Here is a 9,465-nt window from a genome sequence, read left to right on the forward strand (position 1 = left end):
TGGTGTCAAGTAACAGTCACTTTGAAGACAATTAAACTAGACAAACAAAACAAGAGATTAACTGTGATCTCTGGATGGGGGAAAGGTCATTATGGCCAGGGCATCAAGAAAAACTTCATGGAGGAAGTGTTGCTCTTTAAAGATTTGACCCCAAGGGGTATGATTGGAGGGCAAAAAGATGGATCAAATCCCAGCAATCATTTAACTTGTTTCTAACAAAACTATACTTATTTTTATTTTCCCTTCCAATGTCCCCTCCCAAACTTCTCTACTCAACTCCCTCCTTCCACAGAGTAAATTCCCAACTTCCTCATTTATTTTGGATAGAACAAAGTGAATCCTTGGGGAGACATGCTATCGTTGCAGTAGATCTTATAGTATTATCTTTTCTTACCAAATTGACCCCTCTTCAATCTCTATTTCTACTGAGGACATTGTCATTCTTCCTGTCACTAGGACTTCAGTGTCTTCTTGAATTTCTCATTCTTCCTCATTTCACATATCCAAACAATGGTCAAATGTTGTTTTTTACTTCCTTAAATTTCTCACAATTTATCCCTTTCTCTCTGCTCATATAGCCACAACTTTCGCTCAGTCTCTCATCACCCTTCAGCAGGACTTCTTCATTAGTCTCTTAATTGCTCTCCCTGCTCCAATCCATCTTCCACAGAACTGCCAAAGTGATTTTCCTAAAATTGTGAGTCTGATCATGTCATTCATTCTCATACTTCAATAAATACTAGTGGCAGCTCTCTGTTGATTCAAGATTAAATATCATTTCTTTTTGTCTGTTATTTTTAAAAATGTCTATTTTGTATATCTTATGATGTACACAATTATCAATATAATAGCATTGCATTTTTACATATAAGTACATCATTTATACAAAGTATAAATACTGGCAGTTGATCAAATTTTTTTGTTTTATTAATAGGGTACATGATCAAAAATGTTCGGAGACCACTGCTTTAAGTGTGTCTATGATAAAATATTGTGCATTGTGATTATTTGTCTTTGTGCTGAGCTATCTACTAGATTATAAACTCCATGAGAGATTGATATTTTCCTAACACCAAGCGTAGGGTGCTGTATATGACAGGTAATTTAATAAATGTTTTTGTTTATCCATACACATGCTTTGACTAAGCTTCTTACAGTACAATTCTTGTTGAATAGCTCTTGTTCAGTAATCTCAGGGCCAGGAAGTATGGCATTTTTAGTTCAGCTCCCCATAGAGAGCAGTGAAACACTGAGTCAGAGAAAGTCTAGCATGGGACAGAAAACTGGAGAGACAAGGGAGGATATACAGACAAACAGCACAGGGACATTGGAGCATGCACCTCTGTAGAATTTATTTAACTTAATAAAAAAAAAAAAGTACCACATTGGTTGAAACAATATGGGGGGAGGGAAAAGGGGAAGAAGAAATTTCATAGAAAAACAGTTATAAAATCTTACCATCAGGTATTCATTCTAATGATGTTACAGAGGTCAGGATTGACAATTTTATGATAGAATGATGAGATCATCTATATTAAGAGGTGAAAGGAACTTTAAGGGTTCATTTTGTCCAACTCTTTTACTTTACTGATCAGGAAATTGAGTTAGAGGGGTTTAAGTTACTTGTTCATATTTCATGGCTCAAATATATGCCTAGTTGATGGTGAGTCCACCCATTCCCTTAGTCAACCTTACCCCACACAAAGGGAGACCATATTCCTGGGATGTGTTATCTTGCCCAAACCCCAAATCAGTAAGGACCTACTAGATAAGGGACTCTTCCTTCCCCTGAGCAGATGCACTGGAGATAATATTGTCCTAAAAGTAATCTTTGTGAAGAGGTTACTTTTTTTTTGTTTGTTTTGTTTTGAAAGCACCCTCATTAACCTATATTAGCAAATCATCCAATTGCTGAGTAGAAATAATTTGAATGCAAGTTAGACCTGGTCTAGTCAATTCTCCCATTTCTTTCCTCATTTCCTTCCTTTGAAGGAAGGAATTAATGAAGGGATAGGGTGCTCTTTGTACTACCTCTCCCTACAATTAGGGCCAGAGGTGCCAAAAGAATGAGAGCAAAGGGGAAAGAGAATGTTCTTAGGAGTTGGTAGAAAAAGGAACAGATTGTTTCTATCTCCTTTGTACCGAAACTCATTGGTCCTCCAGGTTTAGATGCAGGCGTCAGGTAACAAACATTATTAAGCATTTACTATAGGCCAGGGCTTTTTAAACTTTTTCCACTCACAATCTCATTTCACTCAAGACATTTTTACAGGATCTCAGGTACATTAGATATATAAAATAAGTTTACAAATCAAACACTGATAATAAATCATAAATTTTGCAACCCCTACATATCTTATATGGGGTTATGATCCACAATTTAGGGTTGTTCTGGAAATATAGGGTAGGGAAAGAAATCAATCTCCAATCACCTCCCTCTCTCCACATCTTCCCCAAACTAGTGCATTGAATTACCTCAGGGCAGCTGCTAGGTGGACCCAGACATTTGGATCCATGATCTCTGAAGCTACTCAAAATGGAATGATGGAGATCTCTGCTCACAGAGAATATGAGCAGCAGCTGCCTCATCCCCCCGAGATGATGTGAGTCCCAGACATTCTAGAATAGAAAAAGCAGTGACCAAAATATTATTGACACCAGTAACTCTGAGCTCAGAACAGAAACTCACATGGGAACCTGGTTAACATTTTACTATCTAAAATAGCTTATTTGCTGATGGTAATAGGCAGTATCCTTCATTCCTAAAACTTGCATTGTTTTTTGTTTGAAAATCTGGAAGTCCCCTAAGAAACCCCTCGATCCCTCCATGGTCTGGGAATATCATAGAAGAATGGATAGAGAAGAATGTATGTGTGGTTCTCTATTTGGGGTATTGTGTATCTCCTAAAGTCACTCACAATACATATCATTATATGTATATGCACATATACACATACATGTGTATATGTATATATATATATTTCTATTTTAACTATCTTTTAAATTTAAAAAAATTATTATTTTAAAATTTTTACTTTATATTATTTATTTTATTTTTATTTTTTGTATATGTTATCTATTAATGTCTAGAATTGTAAGGCCCTATATGTATGATTATGGTGGGTTTTTTACCCAACATTTTTTTATTTGACACTCTGTATATACTGTCTGCAACGTGAATCACTGTATGTAAGGAGGTGACTATGATGAAGTACCAGGTGCTGAAAAAATGATCCAGAATGTTAAAAACTTGCCAAGGTGTCATTGTGGATGCAAGGAACCCTTTATTTTACAAAAGGGCACAGCAGATTGAACAGTGATCTACCTTCTAGCTGTGAGTGAAGGGGACTAATTAAAAGTGAAAGGTGAAGAGGGAGAGGGAAAGTAAATAAGACTGGGGTTTAGAGAGTTAGGGAGGATTCCTAGTTGACTGATTCTAGCCATTTGGAGTTTTCTTGATAAAGATACTGGAGCAGTTTGCTATTTCCTTCCTGAGGATGGGAAATGAGGAAACCGAGGCAAATGGGATTAAATGACTTGGCCAGGGTCATGTAATTAGCTAGTAAATCTGTTGTTGGCTTTGAAATCAGAGAAATAAGTCTTTCTGACTTCAGATCTGGCCACTTAGCTATGTAAAACAGGTGTGTTGGTTTGTACATTAAAAGAAAGTAAAAACATAAAACAACTAAACTGAGAGTCAGAAACCTAGGTGTAAATCCTGACTGGGTCACTAGTTTTAAAAGGAAACTGGGGAATAACAGATAGAGAGTTGGAGTCAGGAAGACCTGAGTTCAGATCCTACTCATTAATTGTATGACCTCAAGCAAATCAATTACCTTCTCTAGGTCCCAGTTTCTTCCATTGTAAAATGAAGGCAGGGTTTGGGGCTAGGTCAAGGGTTCTTAAGCTTTTTTGTATCCTGGTCACATCTGAAAGTCTGATGAAAGCTGTGACCCCTATTTCAAATGCGTAAAGCAAAATAAATAGACTCATCAAAATTTTGTGAAATAGTTATCATAATACATTGTCCCAAAAGTTTTATTGCAGTTTTAAGCTTTGATATCTTAAATAAATAATAGCTAACATAGAACCATTGTATTAAAAAAAAAAAAAAAAAAAAAAAAAAAAACATCTATGTGGCACAGTGGAAAGAGTGCTAGACTTGGAATTGGGAAGTTCAAATTCGGTCTCAGACCCTTACTGATTGTGTGACCTTGAGTAAATCACTTAAATTCCTTTGCCTCAGTTTCCTCATTTGTAAGATAAGCTGGAGAAGGAAATTTCAAACTATACCAGTAGCTTTGTCCAAAAAAACCCCAAATGGGGGCTTGGTTTGTGGTAAATAGGACATGGTTAACTTGTACACTCAAGTGCAAGAGACTTGAGTACTAGCAGACAGGAAGCTTGGGTCCCATTACAGGTGTTTCTATTCCTTGCTTTTCACAAAATTTGGCCAATGGTTAAAAAGTAAATATCTCCCTTGCGAGGTCTAACAAATGAGCAAAGAGTAAACATTTTCTCCCCTATCCTTTTCTGTTAGGATTACTAAGTGAGAACTGAGGTTTTCTGGACAATTACAAGGTGAGAACTCAGGTTGACTTGATAGAGGGGGCAAGCTCATTGGCTGGGGTGGTTCTTCCCAGAAGCCCTTGCATTATCCCACGCCCATTCTCTGGGAGAATAAAAGAGAGGACTCCCAGAGACAAGAAGAAGACTCTGAATTGCATCAGGCTTGACGGGGCTCTCTGCAGGAAGGGAAGTCCACTTCTCTGGACAAGAGTTAACAGCAACTGCCTGGAGACAACGGTTCGTTACAGGAAGAAGAATCTGTCGGAGAGATTTGAGTAGAAGACACAGCAGATCTCTTCCCAGAGAGTGATCCGGCAGCTTCTAGAGACGACATCTTGCTACACTTTCACTATATAATACCCATCCTTAGGTACCCCCTTAGACCAATGAGACCCCTGATGCAGATTGGTCCTATCTTGCTTTAAATACAATAGTCTTTTTTCTTTGAAAAATCAGTAGGTGTCCAGGTAATTCCTATCTATTGATTCTGTTCTCCCACTGTAAAAAAATAACAACAGTTATTAAAAAAAAATTCACAGACTTTAAGTTAAAAATCTCTAGTCTAAATGATCTCTGTGATTCAGATTCCCTTTCATTTTAGAAGGCCATAAGCAGGGGCACTGACAGGAGAAGGCTTTTGTTGAATTTATGTGGGTCTTTGTTGCAGTGAGCCCCAGTTGAATTCCCACAGTTACTATATGATCTGGAGACCATGCTACTCTCTGAAGCAAGCAGAGAGAGACATTGACAAGATTATCTAAGGGGGCCTTTGTTGCAGGGGGTTCTTGTTGAATTATTATATGTCAGGCATTGTGCAAGGCAATGGGAATCAAAAGAAAAAATAAAACTAATCTGACCTTTGAAGAACTTACAGTCTATAAGGGAAAGGGGGACGTTGTGTACATAGATACATATAAACAAATTATGTAGAATAAATATAAATAACTTGCAGGAGAGTTCATACAAAGTTATGTTGACTCAGTGACTCATGGTTCTTATCACTATTTGCTTGTCAGTGTTGCAGGAGGCTGGATTGGGAAAGGTAGGCTGAGTCTGCAGCTTTTTCCATTAACTGTAATGTATCCCTCTTTCTGTTATGTTGTTATCCTTCCCTGAAAATTGTCCTGTAGAGAACTGAGATACAAGGGCCCAGGCTCTTTTGCCGAGCTGATCTATCTAAATTGTCTTTAACTCATTATGAAAGTTTCCAGTAAAAGTTAGCTCCATCTTGAAGCCCTTGCTAATTCAATGATTTATCTATATAACTATCTTGATGTACTTATAATAAAGCTTAATTCTCTTTGTTCTGAGTTTTGCTTTATTAACCAAGATAAAAGCTCAAAGGAAGAATTTTCTTTTCAACAAGTGGAGACCATTCTAGTCACGAAAGAGCAGCAGGTATAAATGTTTGGAAGAAGGAGATGGAAAATCATGGAAGGGAATACGTAGAAGCCCAGTTGGCTGGAACATAGAGCATGTAAAATAGAACAGTATTTGGCTAGTCTAGAAAGATGGCCCAGGACCAAATTGTTAAAATCTTTCAATGCCAAACAGAGGAGTTTGTATTTCTTCCTTTCTCCCTGGCCCCCCAAGTTAATAGGGAGCCAGTAAAGCTTCTTGACCATATGGTCAGACATATCTATAGCACTATCAGTTTGGTATATATATAATTCCTACTATGTGCCAGAAACAGAATAATTATTATCTTATTTGGTCCTTACAACAACCGTGGGAGGTAGGTACTCTTATTATCCCCATTTTACAGATGGGGAAACTGAACTTAAACAATTTGTTCAGAGTCATACAGGGGATAAGTGTCTGAAGCCAAGACAGAATTCAGGTCTTTGTGACTCCAGGATCAGGCTCTATTTATTGTACCATCAGGCTGCCTCAAGTTAAATAGACTAATTAGGAAGCTATCATAATAGTACAGGTAAGAGGTAATGGGACTCTGAATACAAGTGGTGACTTACAGAAGTGAAGAGGAAGGGATGAATGCAAGAGATGTGGAGGAAGAATGAATAGGCTTTGGGCAATTGAGAGTATCTAGCAGAAATAATAATATAAATATAAATATAAATAAATAATATAAATAAAAAAGAGAAGGAAAAAGAGGAGAATGGAAGGAAATGAGGAGGGGTGTGTGTGTGTGTGTGTGTGTGTGTGTGTGTGTGTGTGTGTGTGTGTGTGTGTGTGTGTAGTAGTAGTAGTAGTAGTAGTAGTATACAATCTGTTTTGAACATATTGAGTTTAAGATATCTATGGGCACATCCTGAGGAAATGTCCTAAAGATCAACTATAGGATTGCCACTAGGAAGAGAGATGGGTTTGATATGGAACTCTTTTTGGTTCTCAGGACTCCTTTCCTTGCTTGGTGAGTCTCCAAAGTGTTCTGAGACTGTTAAGCTTGTGAGAATGACACCATCCTGAACCAAATCAGTTCTAGTTGTTCAGTAATGAAGTTACACCCAGCAAAAGAACTCTGGGAAATGAGTGTGAACCACAACAGCATTTCCACTCTGTTTTTGTCCGCTTGCATTTTTGTTTTCCTTCTCAGGTTAGTTTTACCTTATTTCTAAATCTTATTTTTCTTGTGCAGCAAGATAACTGTATAAATATGTATACATATATTGTATTTAACATATACTTTAACATATTTAACATGTATTGGTCTACCTGCTTTCTAGGGGAGGGGGTGGGGGAAAGGAAGGGAAAAGTTGGAACAGAAGGTTTTGCAAGGGTCATTGCTGAAAAATTACCCATGCATATGTCTTGTAAATAAAAATAAAATAAAGAGAATGGCACCATCCCATTTCCATGAAACCCCTCTCTTTCCCCCAATCTGAACATCCTCTTGATCTGATATAAAATATGGTGCACTCAAGAACATAGTTCATAGGATCACAAATAATGTGAGTGTCCATCATAATGGCATTATGGGTAATGTAGTCATGAAGGATCATACCCTTACCTACAGATCCTCTTAAAAACTTGTTTTGGTTTTTCCTTTTAGATCACCGAGCCCTTCCAAGATATCTTGGAATTTAACTAGCTAGATTTCTTTCTTAAGGACCATGCCTCAAACCAGATTCTGGTTGATTGGCCAACGATAGATCCCAGGGCAAGCCCCAAATGATCATTATGTGAGTCCAGATAGACTCAGAGTGGATACAAATAGTAGTCATTTCTGTTTTGTCCAGAAACCCTGAGGATCTTTCCCTCTCAGATTTATTTATTTAGATATTTTTTGACTAGGTGAAAGGAGCCATTCTTTGCCTCAATTTCTAATTATCCTTAAATGCTGAATGAGTATGACTTTAGTTAAACTGAGACCTGTTAAAGACCTTAGCTTAAAAAGACCAAGGTCTCCCACTGTATCTAGGGCCATCTCCAATCATCCTGATTTATATCTGGTTATTAGACCCAGATGCTCTTGGGGGAAAGTGAGACAAGCGACCTTTCACAGCACTTCCTCACTAAAATCCAATTCACTTGCAAGTTATGGCTTCACCTCCTGATGTCACAGTCCTTTTCAGTAATTAAGGACAGATAACAGCAACAAATAAATAGGATCTGGGTGTTTGGGGTTGCTTCTGAGTAAGTGGAGTCCCTTGCCACTGACCAGATAGACGGTCCTCTCTGTTAAAATCCTGAATTATGGATGTGGTTAACAGAGAGAAACTGAAGTATTGATAAAAATTAAATAGTGCCCTGGGGCAGGCAGATTATCTCTGATAATAGAGATCAGTTTAGCTTTGAAGTTCCATCCTTTGAAGATAAACCAGTCAGAAATCCAAGTTATATCAAGTCCTTTAGGCTAAATTTTCCTTACAAAACTACTTATGGTCCATAGTTTCTCTAATGCCTTCCTTTGGGTCAGTCTGCTACTGGCATTCTGCCTCCTGGTATCTTTCCCTCATCTTTGAGTTGAATCTCTTTTGGGTTATTCCATCACTTCTTTCTGCTTGCTGGTGTCTTTCTTCTTAGCCCTTCTCTCATGCTGTCTTATAGTAATATTCTTTTAGGGTGCTAAACTTCTGTATGGATTTAACCTGCCAGTGAAAGAAATTGAACTTCACTATGAAGACTAGAGGGGATGCTACACTTTAAATGCCTTGTCCTTTCTCATTTCTGATTTTTTTGCTTATATTGCCAAATATGATTAATCATTGGAAAAATTTGAAAGAAGTCATTCACCCCATCTCTAAAATGAGGGATTTGATATTTCATTTGTTATGAAGATGTCCCTTATTAAGCATGTTCCTCAGTGAAAGAAATTGAACTTCACTATGAAGCCCTTCTCTCATGCTGTCTTATAGTAATATTCTTTTAGGGTGCTAAACTTCTGTATGGATTTAACCTGCCAGTCAATGGCTCCCATCTCATGGTGTATTCCCTTTCTCTTAGTTAATTGTGAGGGAACTTGTTTTTTACATTGTTAATTGTTAAAAACCAATTTTTTTCTTGCTAACTATATGTTCTCCCAAATCTATTTTATATTTACTACTACTAGTGTCTATTTTACCTCTTCATTTTGTCTGTAACCTTTTCTCCTAAATAAATTTACCTTTTGCCAAAGAGAAAAGCATTTCACATGAATTTTGTCACATGAGCAAACCCTATTTGGTGCCCAAACCCAACATTTGGTGTGTCTACTTCAAACCCATCATGAGAAATGACCCCATATGGGAAACTGCCCTTTCTGCACCCACCCACTTGGTACAGATCCCACAGTGACCTTGTGAGATCAGGATACTTTCACTCTTGCTCAGGCCTTCTGTGATTTTACCTAGGTTTTTCAATGTCAGGGAGTTGTGTGAGAGGAAAGACTCATGAAGACTCATGCTTCTGAAGTTCATTTTTAAATTGATTAATTTAAACCAAGAATTGCACACA

This window comes from Sminthopsis crassicaudata, chromosome 4 (genome assembly GCF_048593235.1).
Source record: "Sminthopsis crassicaudata isolate SCR6 chromosome 4, ASM4859323v1, whole genome shotgun sequence".
Lineage (NCBI taxonomy): Eukaryota > Metazoa > Chordata > Mammalia > Dasyuromorphia > Dasyuridae > Sminthopsis > Sminthopsis crassicaudata.